The 24,098-nt window shown below is 40.8% G+C and overlaps 1 protein-coding gene across 2 annotated transcripts in view; it reads right to left on the bottom strand.

The window, feature by feature from the left end:
• The window catches only part of ESRRG (estrogen related receptor gamma), a 233,623-nt gene that overhangs the window by 165,226 nt on the left and 44,299 nt on the right, over positions 1-24,098 (bottom strand). The window lies entirely within an intron of this gene.

Raw genomic sequence — 24,098 nt, 5'->3', positions numbered from 1 at the left:
CTCGATCGGGCCTGTGTAAGCTCACACCTGGACTAAAGCAGTTATCTCCTAACTGGGCTTTGTGCCTCCATTCCATCCCCCCTGGAATCCAGACTGCTTACCTCTTCTGAGGACAGCTTAATTTAAAAAACAAACAAACAAAAAACAAAAACAAAACAAAAAACCTTAATTAAAAAAAATCACTTCTATGGTTCCTTGAATTAAATACAGAATATTAGATTAGCAAACAAAAATCACCACTCCAGTATGGCACCCATCTACTTATCTAGCAATATTACAATTATTACCTTATATGAACTTTCTGATGCAGCCAAGTCAATTTATTCATTTTTCACTGTGTCCTTCAGACTTCCTTCTGAGAATGATCTATCTTTCCCCCTCTTTTCTTCTTAAAATTACTTCCAAGGCTCACTGTTCAACTCAAATTCCATTCAAATCTTTCATGAAAACCTCTCAGACCATCATAGCAGAAAATGAGTTCTTGGTTCTCATATCTTTTCGTGTACTCTCATCACATACAGACACGCTGGATTTTGTCATACCTTTTTTGCATGCATATTACCCATTAGATGGTAAGATCCTGGAGGCAAGGACCATTTCTTATACAGCAGAAAAATCTTCCTCCAAAAAGTAGTAAATAAGCAAAATAGTATGCTTCGAAAAAACTTATATTTCCTTGATATCTCAAGGTCATTGCTATGAACGCCAATTATGGTGCTATAATGTAGTAACGTCCACAAGGTGAAGGAGCCAGCTGTCCCATCAGGAAGCAATATCAAGAACACTAGGAAAACAATTCCACAAATTAAAAAACAAAAAGTATTAGGAAGCCTAATTAATTTTTCAAAACCTTGAAAAGTAGCTTTGACAAAAATGGAAAGGCATGGTAAAACAGAAAGAGATCATTGAGGGGAAAACAAAAAAAAAAAAACAAAAAAACAAAAACCACAAAGGCTTCTGGGGAGCAAAATGTGAAAAGAAAAAAAAATAAACGTAAGAGACTTTATAAAGGAGATAAAGTGCATCTTGATATGAATAGGATAAGAATAAAAGGAAAATAAAACATGAAAATGTTTTAAAACATGAAAAAACAGACAGAGGGCACTAAGAGGGTTAATTTTTATCTTGTTATAGTACTTAGTGTTATTTACAAAGTAGATGCTCTCAGAACTGGAGCCACATTGGAGAAAATATTTAGGAGCGATAAAATGATAATAGCTAAATCTATGAATGACTCATCTAAGAATGATTATGTAAGGATTTTAAATTCAAAAAACAGAAGGAAAATTGTACAATTACCACATGAGAACTTCAGATCACATACAAAGAAGTTTCCTTTCTAACCATTACATTCCAGAATTCTTCAATGACAAAAAGAAACATAAAGGCAGAGAAATTTTTAATAGTGCCTCAGAATGAACTCCTGAGGGAGAGCCTTTGTCTAATTCATTCCTTGATCCTTGGTGCTGATCCAGGAGTCTGCAATTGTGGATCATGTGCTGGGTTGGGATAGAAAGAGGTAGTTCCTGCTCTTGAGAAGTCCACAGTTTTACAGAGGAGATAAGACATGTAAGCAAGGAACAATACAATTTAGTGTGGGGGGCGATGGTTCTGGATTCACAACTAGCACGCACACACACACACATGCATTCCCACAAATGCAGATATTATGCCTAAGAAAGTCAAGGAAGGGGCGCCTGGGTGGCTCAGATGGTTAAGCTCTGCCTTTGGCTCAGGTCATGATCTCCAGGTTCTAGGATCCAGCCCTACATCGGGCTCGGAGCTCAGCAGGAACCTGATGCTCCCTCTCTCTTTGCCTCTCCCCCTGCTTGTGTGCTTGCTCTCTCTCTAATGAATAAATAAAATCTTTAAAATAATAAAAAAAAGTAAAGTCAATGAATTTTCAACCTAGGAGTGGAATGACTGAACTATACTGTGAAAAATGAATAAATAACTACGTTGGGGTAAAGAATCTTCCCAATACCACAGGCAACAAAACATGTTTTGTAAAAATTTCACTGTGAATGGATGGAAATGATAGCGGCCTTGAATGTTTTCACAAATGATATATTTTCAGCTTAAGTGTATAGAAATTGTTTACAATAAATTAGGTATCCTCCAGCCAAATTTCAATAAATTAGTTTTGACATACATGAGTGATAACCTTGATTTCACTAAGTAACACTGGTTTCTATCTTGAAAAACAAATCAACATTATTCTAAAGAACTTATGCGCTGGAGGAAAACCTCTCTCATTTCAAAGCCTTCCCATTGAGTTACTTCGTTCATCATTGTTGGCTATGATCCCCCACCCAACAGTCTTTGATCCGTGTTAGAGTCTACACAGATTCTGCCCTTGAAATACCTTCCCTGGTGCTTTTTCTATGCAACAACAACAACAACAACAAAATAACCACTTTATCCTAAAAAATGTGCTGCCCCAAGCACCTGGATAATAATGTTACATCTGTTTTGTACTGGCTCAAAGACATTACTCCCAGTAGACCACATGATCTCTACGGGGCCCTTGTTTTCCTTCGATTCACGAAAAGTGGAAACTACACGACAGCAACAGCAACGGTGGGCACCTGAAATGTGAACCCTGGACAGTCCATCAGGACGATAGAGAAGTCACTGTTCACAAGCAAGGATCCTCATTTCACACACAGAGTTTTCTTGGGTTACAGCTTGCCATTTCCTGGGACGCATTCATTAGACGGCACCAGGGACTGAATTGGGCAGCTACTGAGGACAGGACTGGAATTTTCCCAGTTCTGTCAAGGGCTGGGGAAGCGAGCTCTGTTGCAGAGGGAACCAGATGAACATGGGAGCTCTGGGTTTTTAAAGCAGGCTGACAAGAACGATGGAGCAATTTATTATATCTCCTGGCAGCTTTTCAGAAAGTCTTGGGCTCTGATTACTTATTTCAGAGTCTTTTGTACAATTAGTTTGTCGGCAATATAATTTTCTCACTTACCGCTTAATAGAATCTTGCAGCTAGCTGGCGGACAGAATAACAGGGTGTGTGTGAAGTTCCAGCCTGGAGAGCCAGTGGATAATTTGTATATTCCTTTCAGTCACTTAATGGACTTTTACAGTTTGGCAGTAAAAGGGCTGAATGATGTAAATTAGCACGGCATCTCAAAATAAAAATATATGTCAAATCCTTACCCCCGACGCACATCACTCATACACGGGAATGATGCATTTGGCTTTATGGCGTGCCTAAGAGTCGTCCTCTTTTTCACACATACAGACATCATAATTGTAAAACACATTTGAAAGCATTTGTATACTTCCCCCAGTTGTTTTAGCTTTGTTAACAGAACCAAATGGCTTGAGATGACCCACAGGGCACTCCAAGTGGGGTTTATCCAATTGTTTTCCAACATTAAGTGATTTTAAAATAATGACATTTGGCTCGGCACACAATTACAGAGCATTAAAAACATGCAGCCAATAACCTGTAGTATTTTTGCTTTAAATGATCAAAAATATAAAAAAGAAAGAAAACCCTCTACTGTTTCGTAGTAAAGGTTTTTCCATACAGCGATACAACTTCCCTTTCACTCCTTTCTCTTTTCTTGTTTTTTTGTGTTTGTTTTGGTTTTTTGTTTTTCTCTGTCTTGTTATTTTTTTTTTAAGATTTTTTTTTTATTTATTTATTAGACAGACAGAGATCACAAGTAGACAGAGAGGCAGGCACAGAGAGAGGAAGGGAAGCAGGCTCCCCGCCGAGCAGAGAGCCTGATGCGGGGCTCGATCCCAGGACCCTGGGATCATGACCTGAGCCGAAGGCAGAGGCTTTAACCCACTGAGCCACCCAGGCGCCCCTCTCTGTCTTGTTATTAATGCTACTTTTTTCCTGACTACTTTCTGCCCATTCTACCTGAAATTGAAATTGTCTCTTTAACTGGGATTCTGTAATATGGAACAAAAACTGATTACATATCTCGAGCAAAAAAGTCATAGTTCCCTCAATGGACAGACTTTTAAAGTTCTTACAAAGAATCCCAAGTTAGACTTCAAATTAAGTTACCTAAGGACACTAAAACCTGTTTCCAAGGGCTTGCTCTGACACTTTTTGAAGCTCCCTTTAGAACTGTCACTAGAGTCACTTTATAAAAGGGGGCGCAGTCCAAATACACTTCATTCATATCCCCCCAAACATATGACCACCTTCTTTATCACAAGACATGGGGCCAAATGATGCCTGTCCATTATTAAATTTCACATTTACCTTCAAATTTCAAAGATCTCCAGATCACTGATGACATTTTGAGAACCTGCCGCAAGCTCTAAAAGAGGATGCCCAAGAGTATGAGAAGGAATGGTGGTGTCAGACCCCCAAAGGGGAGGCAAAAGTCCCCTGTGACATGGAGCCTGTGGCATCCAGAGGTAGGAGGAAAGGAGCGTCACTTCTAGTTAGTGGTCACGCCCAGCTCTTAGCAAAGCAATTTCACATGTAGGATTATGCCAGAGTTGCGCATTCTTCGCCTTTTTGCTGCCCTTCTACCTTCTAAAAATAGGAGGTGGAAGATAGGGTATAGCAAGTCTTTTTGATATTTGGTTCTTTCAGGTTCTATAGGATTAAATTCTGAGAATCACAGAGTATACAAGAGCCGTGATAGTATACTGGCACAGGCTGTTGTGTTTTCACAATGAGGCTCAGGCTTAGTTCCCACATGCAAAGAGATGACGGCTTGTCTTTAAGCATGAAAAGAACAGAAGGAAGCCTACAAGCAGGCAGGCTCATAAAGTCCGAGCAATGTCTACTGACTGGGGACCAAGACCACACACTCTGGTTTCACCATCCATTGACCTGTATTGGGTGGCCACTGAGCTTATAGTGGGTACCAACCATCTCTCTCCATGATATAGCTAACCACAAGATTGTACTGACCTGTTGAATTAAACTAAAAATAGATAGCAGGGGGGCATCTAGGTATTTCAGTCCACTAAGCAGCTGACTCTTCATTCCAGCTCGGGTCATGATCTCAGGGTTGTCAGATTGAGCCCCACATCTGGCTCCACAGTGACCGAGGAACCTGCTTAAGATTTTCTCTCTCCCTCTTCCTCCCCCACCAACTCATGTGCTCACTTGCTCTCTCTTTCTCTCTAAAAAAAAAAATTTAAAAAATAAAAAATAGACTGGCAGGAAAACAGTGTTGTAAAATGGAGGTGAAATTATTCAGCCTTGATATTTTTTTTCCAGGTTAAACAAAACATATCCTACACCTTAGTTTCCCTCAAATTTGTAAACATGGACATTCCTTTATTGTCTTAATTCCACAACCGTTGACTCAACACTAGGCCCTATGCATATTCATCTCAAATAAAACATGGAAAAAATATTGTATGCCCATTGCATGTCCTACCTTAACATACTACCTTGCATAGGGTTTAGAAAGACACCTGGAAATGAACGAGTAAAGGCAGGGGAGGAGAGGAGAAGAAGAGAAATGGTAGATGAAGGTCCAAATGAGAGCTCTGCCATTCATTGGCCGTGTGAACTTGAACTAGTTGCTTTACCTCTACTACTCTAGGATTCCTGAAATATAAAAAAGGAACAATCATGTGTACTTTGTAACACTGTAAGAATTACATGAACTATAGGAAATAAAATCATAGATCATGTTGTTCACCCTTCTGAAAACAGAACGGAGAGACATTGTAAGATGTCATCGATTACTAAACACCTTCACTCTAAGACCTAAACCTGAGTTTGGGAATATTACAAAACAACCTTCCTCAGTTTATGCAAGAATGTGAAAATGAACATGCCATTCACCCAGAGAAGCCAAAGGAAAACTTTGTCTCGCCAACAATTCCACAGTACATAGCTATATTTTACAGATACTAGGAGAGGAAGAAAGATAATAACTCAAGTCATTTTTTAAAGCACCAAATTGTCTAAGAAGCGAATTTCTGAGACATCAACCACAGCTCCTTGCACACATTCCCTGTCACTCCACCAGAGCTCGCACGCTGTGTCTCACTGGGCGTAATCTGATTATAATCGAGGGCAAGGATTTGCCAAGCTCTTCCAAATCCCACCTCGGCTTTATCCCTTCCCACAGTCTTAGGTCAGTTTCTACCCCTATCCCAAGCCCACTCCCTTGTCTGACATGTACCCTGAATTACTCCAGATTCCTAGAAAGCAGCATCATCGTTCCTGCTGGTTCTCTTCATGTGCCTCCATGATCATGTTTTCAACGAAGCTTGCCCAGAGTGCACAAGGCCAAGTCCTTACGGGTGCAACTAATTCATCTCTCACTCATCTGCAGGTGGGTCTTTCTCTTAGAACTCAACATACTTTATTGTTTGTGTCTACTGAATCAGCCTCTTCCTGTTCCAACTGTGTATTCCTTGAGGATAGGAACTTAACACCCTTCAGAATTCCTTGTGTCCACAAGAAGGTGTGGTCAAGTCGATGACCCACAGGAAGCCGCTCATGACCTGTCAACTTGATTTTTAGTGATCCTATTCCTCGTTCCCTCATTCTAATATTTAGCCCCAAATTATTCATCAAAAAAAGCTAAGTATAGTCAATGAGAGAGAATAAAACTGAGAGGAATCTACCGACAACATATCATGGGGTATTAAGCAACACAAACCTAAAGGATATTAGACTTCGAGAAAAACCTAATTTCCAGTTGGTTCAGCCTCCTTGTTTATAAATATCACAGACATGTAACTATGTACTGATTAACCTATGATTGCTAGAACTTCCTTACAAAGATATGGATGAGTTAATTGCAAAAAAAGAAGAAAAAAGACTAAAACTCAAGCATTGGGCCATCTGGGTGGCTCAGTCAGTTTAGCATCTGCCTTTGACTTAGGTTGTGATCTAGGGGTCCTGGGATAGAGCCCAGCATCTGGGTTCCCTGCTCAGTGTGGGGATTGCTTCTCCCTCTCCCTCTGCCCCTCCCCCTGCTCTTGTTCTCTTTCTCTCTCAGATAAAAAAATAAAATCTTTAAAAAAATAAAAATAAAAAAACTCAAACTCAAATATCCTGACATCCACTCCAATGGTCCCTAGATGCACCCATGAAAATTTCATATCAATGCCTCTAATACACACGAAGTGTGAGGCACTACTTTATGTGTTTTACAGATATGAAACCCATTTGGCAGATGAGAGAATCAAGATGCTGAGACAAGAGGTAACATACCCAGAATCACATAACTAACATGTGCCTGAGCCAGAATGCGAACCCAGGCACTCTGGATCCAACCTCTGTGCTCTTAACTATGACGCAATGCTGCTGGACTCCAGTCTTTCAAAAGTAATTTACTGAGTGCTGTTTGGAGTAGAAATAAAAAAATGAAATTCCTATCTTCTGAGAGAGTGCTTTGTGTAGCTGTCGTTGTTGCTATTGTTGCTGGTTGGAAAGGAAATCTTGATGCCTTGGAGCAGTAAGATAAGCGTAGATCTTGGCATTGTCTTTTACTGTTGTCAGACTTATGGTACAAGGGCAGCTGTGGGACAGGATAGGGTTGCTTTTGGGGAATGGAATCTCTCAACACCTCAAAAAGAAATCCCTCAACTTGTCTCTGTACCACTATGGTTTGTGGCCAGTTTAATTCCACAGAAACCAAACAGACCATGTCACCAAAGCAACAGGTGTCAGATTGTAAACAGTGTATTTTAAAGATCCCAAAATAAGGCTATTGTTCACGATAGGAGAAGAAAGTAATCCATACTCGGCAGGGTGTGCTCTGAAATGCATTTAAGCAGGGAGTAAGCGTATAATAAAAACACACTCACTGAGAAGATGATGGAGAATACAAGTGTATCTCTTGTCCAGGGTAACAAGAAATGCAATGTTTTTTCACTTTGATGTGATGACATCTTCTTGGAAAGGGCAACTAGGTCTTCTGCAGACCCTGCGTGATGTGTGCAGTCACAACATCTCCGTTTTTAAGCTCCGAGAGAGTAGGGATGGTGTCACAGGAGTATTTATAAAAAAGCTCAAAGAATACCCCTGCCACAAGGAAGATGTTCGACCTGAGCATAAGTGCTTTGCTTGGTATTCAACATCAACTTGTACATGTTCTTTCTCTACCTACATATTTGGAACAACTTTGATGAGTTTCCTTATCTGTTTAACACATAGGATTATGGGGCATCTGGGGGGCTCAGTGCATTGAGGCGTCTGCCTCCGGCTCGGGTCATGATCTCGGGGTCCTAGGATAGAGCCCTGCATCGGGCTCTCTGCTCAGCTGGTGGCTGCTTCCCTTCCTCTCTCTCTCTGCCTGCCCCTCTGCCTACTTGTGATCTCTGCCTGTCAAATAAATAAAATCTTAAAAAAGCAAAAACAAAATCACGTAGCACTAAAACCAAGAAGAGAAAAACTAACAAAATCTAACGCAGCCCTTGTTTTGAATAGAAATGCGCATTCGGCAGCAGCAGTTCTCAAGCGCTCCGAGCAGTCCATATGACAAGTATGAAGGTGTTAGGATCATATCCTATGTGACAAAGCATCTGCCCCTTCTTTAAGTTTTTTAATTTTTTTAAAACTAATCTCCACACCCAACGTGGGGCTCAATCAAACTCATGACCCCGAGATCAAGAGTCACTTGCTCTTCTAACTGAGCCAGCCAGGTGCTCCAAAAGCAACTGACTCTTAAATACGAATATGACTTCATAGCAATCCTGAAGTCGTCCTTGTACCTTCCACAAGTAAAAGCAAGCACATCTTTTTCTAATATTGTCTTAAATGCTTCTGTTCTTGAACGCCATCGATGTGCCAAGAACTTTGTCAGAAATGAGATACTGGTATTAGAGATTTCCTTCTTTCAAGATCAAGTTGATGTATTCAACAGTATCTATCTGTGTCCGGCAACGGTGGTACAGATTTGGGGAAATCCTGTGGGACACAGTGACGGTAACTGTTCTGTACTTAAACTGTAGGAGGCCCTAGAGCAATGATTATAAGACAGGAGTCGAATTGGATTCAAGTGCTGGTTCAACAATTTTCTGTAGGAGTCAGAGCAAGTTTTTTGAAGTTACCTTCTTCAGGAATGAAATGGTAATGGGCTGCACCAATGGATACCTTTATGGCATAGCTGTGAAAATCAAACGAGATTTCAAGATTTCAAGACAGATGTCAAGGTGCTGAGCAGAGTGCCCGACACAGAAGGAACACCGATTCCCAGCAAGAATTACAACATTACAATTACACTCAGGAAAGGGGTTCGGGAAGCAGAAGAGATCAAGGGGCTCTGTACGTGGCAGGAGCTAGTGCTCAAGACAGAGGGAAGGAAATGTGAGGCAGAGAATTTCTTCCCACCTGGTACAAGGAAGCCAAAAGGCATAGACTTGATGTCCACATCACAGGCATATTATAAAATGTACGAGCAAACAGATATTCAAAAGACAATAACCACTAATTACCCCAAGGGTCAGGGAGCTTAGACAGGACTGCCAACTGGGTGTGGAGGAAAACAAGGAACACCCAGATGAGAACCATGAAAGCTCCCAACATGTAGCGTTTTGCCTAAATATTTTCCTCTCTGAAACAGAACCGGTGCACTTGACCGTCTGCTATGATAGGGACTGCAGGGAAGTGGCTAGCATTTCCTCAGGGAGGACGAGGATAGGGGCAAACATAACAGGGGGGAGTGGAGGTCTCCTGTATGCTGACGGTCCAGGAGAGGCAGTCAGGCAATGCCTCCTACAAGGGGCTACCTGCTCAGCTCTCACTCCTTCATGGAACAGCAGGGGTGAACAAGTTTTCTTCCTTAAAGGCCCAGATAGGTAAACATTTCAGCATCGAAGGTCATTCAGTCTCTACTGTGACTCCCAGCAATTCCACAGAGGTATAAAAGCAGCCATTGACAACACAAGAAAGGGCGTGGTGACGGTGTTCCAATAGAACTTTCTTTAGCAAAACGATTCTGGCACTGGGCCTTGGTTTACAGAGCTCTGATCTAAAAACATATGGACGAAAGGCTGCAATGATACAAAACACTTCCCAGTCTTACCCATTATTTCCTTTCTTACTTCCAGCCCTGTAAAGTAGCTTCCTACAAGTTAGGTGCAGACATTACAAAAGAAATCTTAGTAAATTGGTAACATCCCAGAAGAACAAATGGAAGGAGGAGTTGGAGGGCTTTCACTTAAAATATCTGTAACATCTGAAATGGTTCTCCATATAAAACATAATCTGAAGCCTCTGGGGGACAGGGAGGGCGTTCCAGAAGCGACGAGGTACCCTGGGAGTATTAAAGATGCTTTGGAGGCAAAAGGAAAAGAAAAGGTGCAATCAAGGACAAAATCTCGGGATAGATTCATTCCTTTGAAGATTCTTGTACTTGCCTCTGATCTTCTTCAAATGAAAACTATGTTAATAGTTTGCACTGAAAAATGGATATCAGAATGTAGACTTGGCTCGGCTTTCAGATTCACTGTCAAGGAATGTTCACATTTCAGGCTCTAAACTCTAAATTAATCAAAAATTCCTGTGTACTAAATCCTCCTCTTTTCTTTTTGTATTATTACACGGCAGTGCCTTTTTATTTCTTTATTATTTATGCGTTTGTTTATTGATGTATTTGTTTATTGGGGGAGGGGCAGAGGGATAGAGAGAGAATCCCAAGCAGGCTCACACCCAGCAGGGTGCGGACATGGGGCTCGATCTCACAACCCTGAGATCACTACCTGAGGGGAAATCAAGAGTCAGATGCTTAACGACTGAGCCACCCAGGTGCCCCTGAGCTATGCCTTTCTTAAAAAGTATACTAGAATACAGTTGTCTCATTAAGTTTGTTCAAACCAAAATAAAACAAGATTTAATCCCAAAGAATATAGTTTTTTCTTAAAAATACAGATCTAGGGGCGCCTGGGTGGCTCAGTGGGTTAAGCCTCCGCCTTCGGCTCAGGTCATGATCTTGGGGTCCTGGGATTGAGCCCAACATCAGGCTCTCTGCTCAGCAGGGAGCCTGCTTCCCCCCTCTCTCTGCCTGCCTCTCTGCCTACTTGTGATCTCTCTGTTAAATAAATAAATAAAAACCTTAAAAAAAAAAAACAGATCTATTCAGATAATCCCGCCCCTCTTCTTCTGACTAGTACTCATCATAAGAGAAAAAGAGTTGCCCTCTGTTGGCAGTCACAAAGTTTATACAAGAGGACAATCACCGTCACATCAAAACAAGAGAATAAATAAGCTTCTTTCCTTCTAAAATCAAGAATTAAAGAGTCAGGGAGGTGTTACCAGTAGTGAGTGTGGAGGTATATTTTTGGGATCAATCTAAAACTAACAACTAAAAATCCAGCAGCAAAATGAGTGTTGGAAGATAAAAATCCAGGGAACTGAGGTAGAAGACGGATACGATGGACTGAAGAACTCTCTCATACTTCATCTATGGGGGGGTTCTAAAAATGAATTATTAAAAAAAAAACCTTCTTTTTAAGGCTTACTTCTGACTGTCTCTTTTTTAAAAAAGCCTTTCATATTATCTAATCATAACTTTGGGAATATTATTAATTCCCCATTTTTATTTTATTTTATCAACTTAATGGAAAATTTTGCCCATGGACTAAAATCTCTCAAGAAAAATTCAGTCTAAAATTATTCAGTTCTTTAAAAGCTTAAAAAAAATATGCAAGGCAATGTAATGCGAGGTAAAGAGCACAGACTCTGGGTTCAGGCTGCCTGACAACCAATTGTCTTTGGGCCATTACTTCTCGGTGCTTCAAGTTCCACGTATATAAATAAGATACTATAAGAATACTGTAATAGTAGCATCTACTTCCTTGGGATAATGGAAGAATGAAATAGAACAATCAACGTAAATCACTTAGAACAATGTGAGGCACATTGCAAAAACTGACAGAGTCATTATGATTATGACAAACTAATGAATCCTTCATCTATTATTATTGACAAAGGCCCCGTATACAACTCAAGAGGCTGAAAACAACTATTTACCTTGTCCACAGATGTAATTATTTATGGACAGCCTAAGGAGGTAAAAGATTAGAACTCCAAATTCAGGGAATTATCTGAAACCCCTCAAAAATGTTTGAACATTCCCCTCACATTCATCAGATCGGCCACTCTCAAAAGAAGAAAAAAGAAAAAAAGAAGGAAATAACAAGTACCCAAAAGGACACAGCAAAACTGAAACCACTATGCACCGTCACTGGGAACATCAAATGATGCTGCCATTATGGAAAGCCGTGAGTATGAAGGCTCCTCAAGAAATTAAAAGCAGAATCACCATATGATTCGGCAATTCCACTCCTGGGTAGATATCCAAGAAGTTGAAAACAGGATCTCAAAGAGCTGTTTCTACACCCATGTTCACTACAGCATAATTCCCAACAGCCAAGAGGCAGTAACAACCTATTGTCTTTTGATGGATGAATGGAGAAAGCAAGTGTGGTATAGACTTATAATGAGATATGGTTCAGCTTAAAAAAGAAGGAAATCCTCTCATATACTACAACATGGATAACCTGACGACATTTTGCTAACCGAAATAAGCCAATGACAAAAAGACAAATACTACATGATTGGAATATGGAAGATAAAAGTGGTCAAACTCATCAAAAGTACAAAAGTGGCTCCCAGAGGCTGGTGGAGAGGGAAATGGGGAGTTACTTGGCATAGAGTTTCAGTTTTGCAAGATAAAAAAGTTTTAAAAAATTTGTTGCCTAATGATGTGCATTCAGTTAACACTACGGTTCTGTACACTTCAAAACAGTTAAGATGGAGATTTTTATGCTCTGTGTTTATGTCCTGTGCATGTTTTGGTATGTGTGCTTTATGTTGTGTTATTTTTACCACAATAAAAAGAAAATAAATATTAAGAAATAAATAAATGTTTAAACATCCTTTCTTTTAAATGTAAACACATATTTACTTTTCGTGGCAACCACAATACTTTGCCAGCATCTTCTAATTAATTTTGCTTTTACTTGAAACTTTGTAAAATTGTCTAAGTGAGCTCCAATGACTAGGCCTTCGCCTTGTTGAATCCCATTATCAACAACTTCAAAAGAAAGTGAATTAAGGCAGTGTGTGTATACTTTATCACATCTAAGACATTATCTAAGTTTATCAAGTAGAATATCAGATAAATGAACAACTGCCCTTTATCCGTAAAGAAAAAAAAGTTCTGTCCCAAGCCCTGAAACCCCACCCTGCCATTCCTCACAACCTGCCTCACAGCCTTCAAAACTTGCTTTTCAATAAGTTACTGATGTTTCCTTTTGTAGGGGCCCAAAAAATCATACTGAAACATATACTCCCGCAACCAATTACCAAAGTGACCCACATTCTCATCCAGAGGAACCCGAAAGGAGCACCTCCTGCAAGGAGCTCAGTCGGTTAAGCATCCAATTCTTGATCTCATTTCAGGTCTTGATCTCACAGTCATGAGTTCGAGCCCCACAGTGGGCTCCATACTGGGCATGGAGCCAACTTAAAAAAAAGGGGGATCTGTGACAAGAGACCTCTCATCACTTCTGTTGGTCTTCTTTCCTACCTTGAGGGTGAACACTGTCATTTATCCTACCTGAATTTAGCCAAAACCAATTCTGAGTTTACTGGAGGAAGGGTCTTATCATGTAATTACTTCAGCACAGGTATAAAAACATGCATTTTGGAAACGACAAAGCACAAGGTATCATTCCTACTAAAGCTACTAGGGCTATTCTAACAAGGTAATTTATCCATTGTTTCTCTGCACAAAACAGCCTCATTTGTCAGGGCTCCTTCTGGGTCAAAGGTGAACAAGAATGAAAGAATGAAAGAATGAAAGCTATCAGACTGGAAAGAGAAGCACCGATACCTTTGCAGGGTAGTTTATCTAGTAACCAAAAAACAGCCTCCAGACTTTAGTCAAACAGTCGTCAGTTAACGGGAGGGCGACAGGGTGGCAGGTCCTTAGAAGAAAACCCCCTGGTCTGCAAGCCAAGTATCAGCCGCATCCCATTTCCTAAGAAGTCCATCACACATGTAAAAGTCTACCTTGCTAGAAGACAGGAAAGCAAATGGCATTTTTAAAGAATTCACTGGAACTGATCCTTAAAATCCCTCAGACTTGAGCATGTAAACCACACGAAGTCCTCAGCCATTACTTGCCAAGAAGAAGGTTGGTGCGGAGTGCCGGGAGGCGTTTCAGACTTGACAAGTGGTAGGCTGGGACAGGCCAAGAAAAGACAATGACTCACCAACAGAATCCTTGGAAGAAATGGCAGCGCACACGCTTCCTTCCCATGAGAGGGTGACTGAGTCAGGAACAGGCTTGGGTGGCCCAGGTGGGTCACCACAGGAAGATGTTGTCCCACTGGAGCCAGACAGAGTCCCTGGCCTCATGCCACAGTCAGGACCCTCCCTTCCATGCTGCTGCTTCTGCGGACATTAGCTCAGGGGAACCATGGGAAACTGACTGTATTTTCTTTTCTTTTCTTTTTATTTTAAAGATTTTATTTATTTATTTGACAGACAGAGACCACAAGTAGGCAGAGAGGCAGAGAGAGAGGGGGAAGCAGGCTCCCTGCTGAGCAGAGAACCTGATGTGGGGCTCGATCCCAGGACCCTGGGATCATGACCTGAGCCGAAGGTAGCGGCTTAACCCCCTGAGCTACCCAGGGGCCCCCTGACTGTATTTTCTGAGTGCAGAGGGTTTTATTCAAGAAAGGAAGTTTACACAGAGAAACAACGAGAGCATAGCCTCTTAAGTATGCATATGTGCAGATAATCCAGAATTACACACTTACATTTTCTGATTCTATAACATAGGCCATATCAGAGCAGAATCAGAGGAGAATATATTAACGCTACAGGCATATGAGAACTTCAGTTAAAGTATACAGGTAGAGCTAAGTTTTAAAGATTACTAAAAAAACAGGACACCTAGGTGTCTCCATTGGTTAAGCAGCTGCCTTTGGCTCAGGTTATGACCCCAGGGTCCTGGGATCGAGTCCTGCATCTGGCTCCTTGCTCCACCAGAAACCTGTTTCTCCATCTGCTTGTGCTCTCTCTCTATCTCTCTCTCTCAGTCTGACAAACAAATAAAATCTTTTTTAAAAATCTTATTTATTTATTTGAGAAAGAGAGAAAGCATGAGAGGGGAGGGTCAGAGGGAGAAGCAGACTCCCTGCTGAGCAAGGAGCGGGATGTGGGACTTGATCCCAGGTCTCTGAGATCATGACCTGAGCCAAAGGCAGTTGCTTAACCAACTGAGGCACCCAGGTGCCCTAAATAAAATCTTCTTAAAAAAAATAAAGATTACTAAAAAGCTTGTCCTTTTATTAATTATAACTATGGTACTTCTAAAAGTTAGTGGTACTACTACTACAAACAACCTCTTTTAAATGAGTAAAAATAGGGGCACCTGGGTGGCTTGGCTGGCTAAACGTTTGACTCTTGATTTTGGCCTCAGGTCACCATCTGAGGGTTGTGAGATCGAGACCCACAGTGGGTTGAGGTGCTGGGCATGGAGTCTGCTTGAAAATAAATATAACGTAATCTAGCAGAGGAACATAAGACGCCTACTATCACTTCTTCCCAATCCCTGTGAAATAACACAGTTAGTAGAAAAGAATGTCACTCATTTTGCAAATATACCGCCAGGAAAGTGAATTTTGTCTGCCTAATTGGACAAATTAATAAATCTCAGTAATTTGACATAAACTATAGTCAGACATTTTGCCACGGCATAAAAAGTTTCACCAAAAATCCATTTCCTCCCTGAATGCCATTGGCGTACGCCCTTTACACAGAACACATTCTTATCCAGTGTCGCCAACTGGTAAACTTCTCCAATGAATCAATAGTTAAAATGATGTGTTGGTTTGAAATGACTTCCAAAATACAGTAACATAGCAAAGTGTTTAAAAAACACGTAAATGGGGGCCCCTGGGTGGCTCAGTGGGTTAGGCCTCTGCCTTCGGCTCAGGTCATGATCTCAGGGTCCTGGGATCAATCCCTGCATCAGGCTCTCTGCTCAGCAGAGAGCCTGCTTCCCCCTCTCTCTCCCCCTGCCTGCCTCTCTGCCTGCTTGTGATCTCTGTCAAATTAATTAATTAAAAAACAAAACAAAACACGTAAACGACACCAGAGATTGTCATGTCACAAACTTGAGTTCCTAGTATCTTTTTCAGAGAAAAATATTGTGAGGGTCATTAAATACTCTTTTCTCTTTTCTTTGATCAAAGATCAACCTTGAATTTTAATCTCTGAAAATAATCAGTCTTATTTTATACGATCCAAGATCCAACTTTTTGCCAGACACTCTAAATGTTACTTTATTTTAATTTACACTGATTCTGCTTTCCAATTAGCTGGCTAATACACACGGATTTGACATACTGAAGAGTGACAAGAGACTAGAAAAATCTAATCCCCCAAAAAGTTAAAAATTCTGAAAACTGAGATAACGCACTTCAGAGATCATCGTGATAAAGAACTTGCTTCCAGTTTAAACAAAAGATATGTATGCAAAGTTGCCTGAAAAAGTTCTCCTGAGGAAAATCTTGGTAGTCAAGGTTGCCCACCAGGAAGATACACCGGGGTGTTTGGGTCTGGCAGTTACCCAGTAGTCAGATCGAGCCCTAGACATGCTTTTGTATGGCCTCAAGTTCAGAGTGGTTTTCACAGTCTTAAACAGCTTAAAAAATAAAACAAAGTCAAGTAGAGTATACCACACAGAAGGCATGTGACCCCCGGATACTAAGATATTTACTTTCTGGCTCTACAACGACCTGAGGGGTGGTGACAATTTTGGTTCATTCCTAAGAGTCAGAACAAACCCAAGGAAAGATGTCACTACTCATTTGTCCTAAGAGGTGGGTTAATTAAGTCAAAACTGAGAGAGACAATTCTGTAAGCTGTGCTGTTTCCGAAAACATCCGTACACATAATACATACTCTTACCACGAAAGACAGCACGCAACACTCAATTTTACTATGAAAATAAACACGGAGGTTAACAATTAAAATAGTGGGAGTATAGCAATATCTCTAATTTATAATTTGGCAACATCCATGTAGTTCTAAAAATCAGACAAAATTGCCTTCAAATACAAGAAAAAGTGAAAAAGTGAAAAAGCATGCTCTGAGTTAGAGCGAATGAACTGTACACAATATTTCTTTTGTAAACATTAGCGTCACTAGTTAATTTAATCCTGCATCCAAACTGATCACCCCTGAGAGACTTCAAGTCAACTTCAACATTTCCATAGTGTTCTGAGTATCAACCTTAGAACGTATTAGAGTTTTAAAGCAGCCATTTATAAACTGTGGTAATTATTTTCTCTAAATACTATTTAAGTTAAAGAGATAATATTTTACTATTTTCTTTTGTAAGGGTCAGAGGATGCTCAGACACTCAATCTGTAAGTTTCTTTTTCCTCCAGAGTTGCAAATATTCTCTTCTAAGACCAAAATAGCACATAATGGCAAAGAAAACATGACGCCCAGCAAAGATCCTCCAGGACTAGGCAGCCTGCTCCAGCAAAGAGTCAGCAGTGTGGAAAAGGAGTCAGCACATCAGATCCACAGGCCATGCCTACAGCGTTAGCAGATGGCTAGCAGGCAAATGCCTAGTCTTTAATGCCCCCTGTTTCAGACGATACACAGGCTCTTATCAGTGTCACCTTTAGACTCAGACAAAAAGAGCCCCCACCCGAAAGCCCTGAACTTTAGAAGGCATTTGCCTCAGTGCAAGGACTCCTTCGACAGACTAAGGGGACAAGACCAGCTGGAGCCAACCCCCTTGTACTCCTTGATTCCCGATACCTCGGACCCTCAAATTCTGTGGCTAAATCACCGTAAGCCCCATTCCAAAGCCTGCATGGGCCTCTCCCCTGGGTCCATTCCCTGGAAAGTGCCCCAGACTGGACTGGACTGCTGATGTGCACACTATGAGGCCCAGGAATGGTCAAGGGGCAGCTGTTTGGAAAGGTCAGTGGGCCGTGGACATGTGAGCAGGATGTCCACACTATGCACAGGACACAATGGGAGGTAGATGGGAAGAGAGAAATGGGGTAGGTTGTAGGTTAAGGACTGATCTTCCTTCTACTGCCTCTAGCTGACACAAAATTCCTATGAGTCTAAGAACTCAAAATGCAGGGGCGCCTGGGTGGCTCCATTAACCGTCTGCCTTGGGCTCAGGTCATGATCCCAGAGTCCTGGGATCGAGCCCCACATCCGGCTCCCTGCTCTGCTGGAAACCTGCTTCTCCCTCTCCCACTTCCCCTGCTTGTGTTCCTCCTCTTGCTGTGCATCTCTCTGTAAAATAAATAAATAAAATATTTAAAACAAACAAACAAACAACAACAACAAAAAAAAAACAACAAAACCTCAAAATGCAGAGCTGGCCTCCCAGGCCATTATGAAGGTATGTTTTTCCAATAAAAGAACAGAACATATGTTCCCTGGCACTTTGTTATCTTGATTTATAAACTTCTAAGTATTACACATACATTATGTGGCTGACCATGGTACTCTTCTCTCAGGCCCCACAAATGTCCAGAGTGAACTTGGTGCTCATAACACACTCTTCTCTCAGGCCCCACAAATGTCCAGAGTGAACTTGGTGCTCATAACACTCACTCCTGTATCCCATGCTGCAAGGACATCCTGCTATTCATTCCTGAATCCCACATGTGGGATAGTTCATGCAAGTTCCAGGATTCAGGCTCTTGTTCTGATTTACCCAGTTTCCCATGTATGCCCGCAGGAAAAAGAAAAGAAAAGAAAAGAAAAGAAAAAAGCTACTTGATCACCATAAAACTATGTAAAAGTAATCAAATTTTAGTTTGATTAGGTAGCGTTTAGCCACCTAAATGCCTCCTGATATAAAAGGGCGCTATTATGAAGAATGACTGCAGGGAGAAAGGGTTAATTATCACAGCTGTGATCTGAGGAAGACCACATCCTAGTTCAACATCAAGGACACCCCTGTGCCAGAGTATCTGAACCACCCAGTGTTTGAGTATTCCAGTCATATTACCAATAGTAATCAAAGCTAATAGTTTATTGAGCACTTACTGTGGGCCAAGTACTCTGATACACAGTCCCACCTGAGAAACAGAGGCACAGTGATATTAAGGTCTCTCAGCTCTAAGGGGCTGAGATTTAGGTCTGGTTTTATATGAACCTAAAACCTATGCTATAACGAGTACCTTAAAAAAAAAAAGCCAAACCCTATGTTTTAAACATAATTTCCTCTTCATCAAAGTGGGGGCAAAATAAAATGCCTATCTCTTGCAGAGAAATGAGCAGCTGAAATGGCTATGTCAGGCATAAAATATATATAAATATTTATTTTCCATATTCTAATGGAGAAATAAAGAGAGAGCTAATATTTTGTATGTTAAATGATAGTACGTATTGACACTTTGAGGGAGGCATATAAAGATATTTTCCTGCTCTTGCTTTCTTCACTACAGTCTGGGGAAAACTCTCAACGAGAAGGTGCACACACAAAAAATTTTCCACTCATTTATGAATTGGGACTAACAGTGTAATTAGAAAGAAATCAGAAAAATGATATCACACACACAGTTAAACAAGATCTAGAAAAAGCCAATGAAGTCACTGGTGCCCTTCTAACCCTGTCAGGTGACAAGAATACCAAATCTTCTAAAAACTTTCTGGTCAATAGAAAACAAAACAAAACAAAAACACCCTGGCTTTTCCCTAAATGCTGACCTAATTCAATAGTTTTCCAATGATAACTTGGAAACAGTAAATAAATAAAATATGCCTTTCTAGTTGGCTTTCACTGGAATTTATGATTAATTGCCTTTCACAATTGGAATACAAATTTATCTATGAAAAGAACAATTCTCATTACCTTTTTTTTTTTTTTTTTAAGAGAGAGAGAGACCACACAGGGTGGGGAGGGGCAGAGGGAGAAGAGGGGAGAGAGAGAGAATCTCAAGAAAACTCCCTGCTGGGCACAGAGCTCAATGCTGGACTTGATCTCATGACCCTGAGATCGTAACCTGAGCGGAAGCCAAGAGTCTGATGCTCAACTGACTAAGCCACCCAGGCACCCTTCATTACCTTTCTTAAGATATGCTCTGGATGGGGCGCCTGGGTGGCTCAGTGGGTTAAAGCCTCTGCCTTCAGCTCAGGTCATGATCTCAGGGTTCTCAGATCGAGCCCCGCATCAGGCTCTCTGCTCCGCAGGGAACCTGCTTCCTCCTCTCTCTCTGCCTGCCTCTCTGCCTGCTTGTGATTTCTCTCTGTCAAATAAATAAAAAATAAAAAAATAAAAAAAAAAAGATATGCTCTGGATCTATGTTTTTTTGGTCTGTAAATTTAAGAAGTATTTTGCCCAACTTTTATAATTTATATTCATTGCACATTACATAATCAATCTTAAAAATAAATTATTATAATAGAACAGGAATAGAAAACAGAAAAGGCAAAATTCCCCATGACTGCGCCTTTGGATGCACAGGTTACGCTGTCAGGTCAGCAAGAGCCGGTGCTGGTGAGGCAGAAGCCACACTTGCGCACTGTCCCAGGCCTAAGGGTTGTGAACAGGAAGAAAGACTTGTTCTTAAGGGGAATTGCATAATCTCTTCTCATTCCCTGAAGCGCTGTAGGGGAGGGACCGGAGAGACTTCTATCTGTCAAGGAGAGTTTGGCTGCCCGGCCGCCTCAAGGCATGAGAATAGATTATACGTCCCTTCAGCAGCAGAGTAAGACTCTGTGATGATACAAGAGATTCCAAGCCACTTTCAGTATCTTTGGAGTTCAACTGCAATCTCACTTGGGCCTCAGAAAGGGGAGGGGCTGTTCCAGTCTTCCTTACAGTTCCCACCCTAATTATTACATTATACTTTCACAATTTAATCCCTTTATTTGCCTCACTGCCTTTTGGGGGCTCAGTTAGCACCACGGTGTGAAGCCTGCTGATGTAGCTAGCGGGGTAGCCTTACTCAGTGCTGCCCAGCTGCCAGCTACAAGCCCAGCCAGGTGGGCGAGTCCAGAGTGCTAATCTGGGCAGTGACATCTCTGTCTCCTGCTCAAAATCCTTGAAAGTTGCTCTCTCCAATATGGAGTAAAACTGAGCACTATACATCAATGCCAAGAATCACCCTGTGCTTTGTTCTGTTAAGCTTCTGGTAGCATTTCAGCATCCTAAGGAAGAATCAGGCACAGAATTCCAGCTGCTCTGTTTCAGTTATTGCTCAGTAAATAACTACTGCAGAGCTATTAATATCTAAGCTATATGATTTAAAAAAAAAAAAAAACCTTGCCAGGAAATTGTTTCATACTTGTTCTATCTTTGGAAACATACTAAGGACAAAGGAGTTTAACCACTGCCCGCACCCCACCACCACCACCCTACTAAAACTTTGGTATTCCCTCAAGACAGGAGACGCTTGTAGAGGAATTCACCTCAATGCAAAAGGTTTGAGAACAAAATTTTAATAAAATATTGGTAAGATGCAGATCCAGACAGTGTGCTCATGTCTGGCTCAAAGTAGGTCCTCGGTAAATATTTGTTGAGTACAGGGAAGTGGTTTTTATAGTGAGAATCTCTTGCTTATATCAGCCATCCAGAGCATTTGTTAATTTATCCCAAAATATTAGCTTATCTTCTGGCAGTTTTAATGCCAGAGCTGTATAAACTGAATAAACAAAATTGAATTACTAACGGTATGAGTTTTAGATACTCTGTAACAAAAGTATTCTAATACCTTTGGACAATAGCCAGTAAGAACCCAAAGATTTGAAATATGTTTTCATTCTCAAGTTTTACAATGTTAGAAAGCAGGCTGAAGAGATTTCTCAAATGCCCAAAAGTATGAGGAAGCTCCACAGGTCGACCACCATTGTTTTTACTCACTCTACTTACGATTTCCCATTACATTTTATCCTTAAACATTCCCTGAGGTAGGTATTAGAGCCTTCAATTTACAGATGAGAAAAAAGAAAAGAAAGCTCCAGTGGATGAAGAATTTTTCTAAGAAAATGGTAAATAAAATATGGCAACGATAAGCCATAAAATAGGAAGAGAGAGCCCTCAAAATATCTAGGTAATTCATGCGTACTCAATACTAACTTGGCATGTGTTCTTCCGTTAAAATTCTAAAAGGCTATGAAAAAGTTAGGCTTAAATATCCACTCAATTTTGTCAGAGTTATGATGTCTTGAAAACCCGTGCCCCTTAAGTCAACCCTTTCACTTGCCTTCATCAGCCACAAATCAAGGCGGCGATGTCACAGACAACACAAAAGCAAATGGGACGTGGTACAACCCATTCCGCTAAGAACAGTAACAGTAAGTGGAAAAAAAAGGTGGGAGATTAGGTACACATAGAGGATTTCATAATCACCTTTTGTTAAAACATTTGGAAGGATTAGAATTTAACAATCTCATTTACACTTTAAAAATCAGTACATAACAAAGTTATTAAACTGATTTCAGTTACATCCAAGAAGGGACCATTAGAGGACAATGGCCAGTCAGTAAATCAGCAGCAACACAGTATAGAGCCCTGGTTCTCAAAGCTGGGTGAGCGTCAGAATCACCCGGGGAGTACACACAGATTGCTGGGCTCACCCCCAGAGATTCCGATTGAGGCGATCTGGGATGAAGCCTGGGCATCTGCATTTTTAATAAACTCGCAGGTGATACAGATATCCCTGGTTCACTGGCCCATACTTTGAGAAACACTTTACTTACAAAAAGCAGCACCACAGAAGGCAGCGATTTTTAACCTTGACTTGATCAAAGCATTAAGCAGAACGCTTTCAAAAATCTCCCCCTGGGTGTGCCCTGGCCACACCCAAAGGCAATTCATTCAGAATGTGGGGGTAGGAGCACTGACATCAATTTTTTTTTCAGTCTCCAGGTGATGCCAGTGAGGTGGCCAGGATGAGAACCACTGATATGTGGAAAAACACACGTGTATCCAGAAGTGCTTGTTAAGAAGAAAACATTTTGTAAACCACTAAGAATAGAATCACTGATGAGCTGAGTATCTCCAATAAGCAATTATTCTTTCCTTTCCCTATATTCTCCAAAAGTGGATCACAAAGGATCCACAAAAGTGAAAATTATAATTTCCTATAAGAATACAGATCCATAGCGTTTAACATGAGCGGAGGTCTCTATTTGTGGATTGCGAGCTGAAAGGAGCACACTCAAATTTCGGCCACATTTTTCTACGTTTATATTGCTATTTATAAACCTAAAAATCCATAAAGGTTTGGGTATATCGTATGAACATTGCAGGTATATTCTATAATTAGGAATAATTTGGAAGACTTTTTAAAAGTTCATTGAAAAGGTGAGGAAAGTATATCCAATCATAGGGAAAGAAGAAAGGTAGGAGACAATTAAATTTGTTTAGAGCAGTGGTTCTTAAAGCATGGTCCCTGGGCCAGCAGTATCAGCATCACCAGGCAATTTGTTAGAAATATAAATTCCTGGCACACCTGGGTGGCTCAGTTGTTAAGCATCAGCCTTTGGCTCAGGTCATGATCCCAGAGTTCTCGGATCGAGCCCCGCATTGGGGTCCCTGCTCAGCAGAAAGCCTGCTTCCCCCTCTCTTACTCCCCCTGCTTATATTCCCTCTCTTGCTCTCACTCTGTGTCAGATAAATAAATAAAAGCCATATATATATATATTTATATATAAAATCTATTTTATATACATATATGTATATATACTTATACATATATATTTATATATAATATATATTTATACATATATATATTTATATATAAAATTTCTTGGGCTTCTACTCCAGATGTAATGAGTCAGACTCTCTGAGGGTAGGGCCTGGTGATCTGCCTTTTAACAAAATCACAAGGTGATTTTAATGCATGCTCAAGTTTCAAAACCCTGAACCCTGCTCTAGAATATTTATTATTTCCATGCATCTGCAAAAGGAAGCAAAGAGGCAAAGATACTACTGATCTGGTGTGATCTGTTTAGTTGCTATACAGACCCACACTGCTCTGATAACAGCAGTGGTGTTTTTTTTTTTAAACCCTAAGCTTCCTATCATTTCATCGTTAGAGCTTAATGGTGAAAGCAGACTTGTTAGGAGGCATATCTGGGGGAGTTTAGTCTTTAATTGCTCCACAAGCTACTGTAATCTATTTCTATT

The sequence above is a fragment of the Meles meles genome, chromosome 17 (genome assembly GCF_922984935.1).
Source record: "Meles meles chromosome 17, mMelMel3.1 paternal haplotype, whole genome shotgun sequence".
Lineage (NCBI taxonomy): Eukaryota > Metazoa > Chordata > Mammalia > Carnivora > Mustelidae > Meles > Meles meles.
Note: the sequence above shows the minus strand (reverse complement) of the source record. Positions and strands in the feature narration are given on the sequence as shown.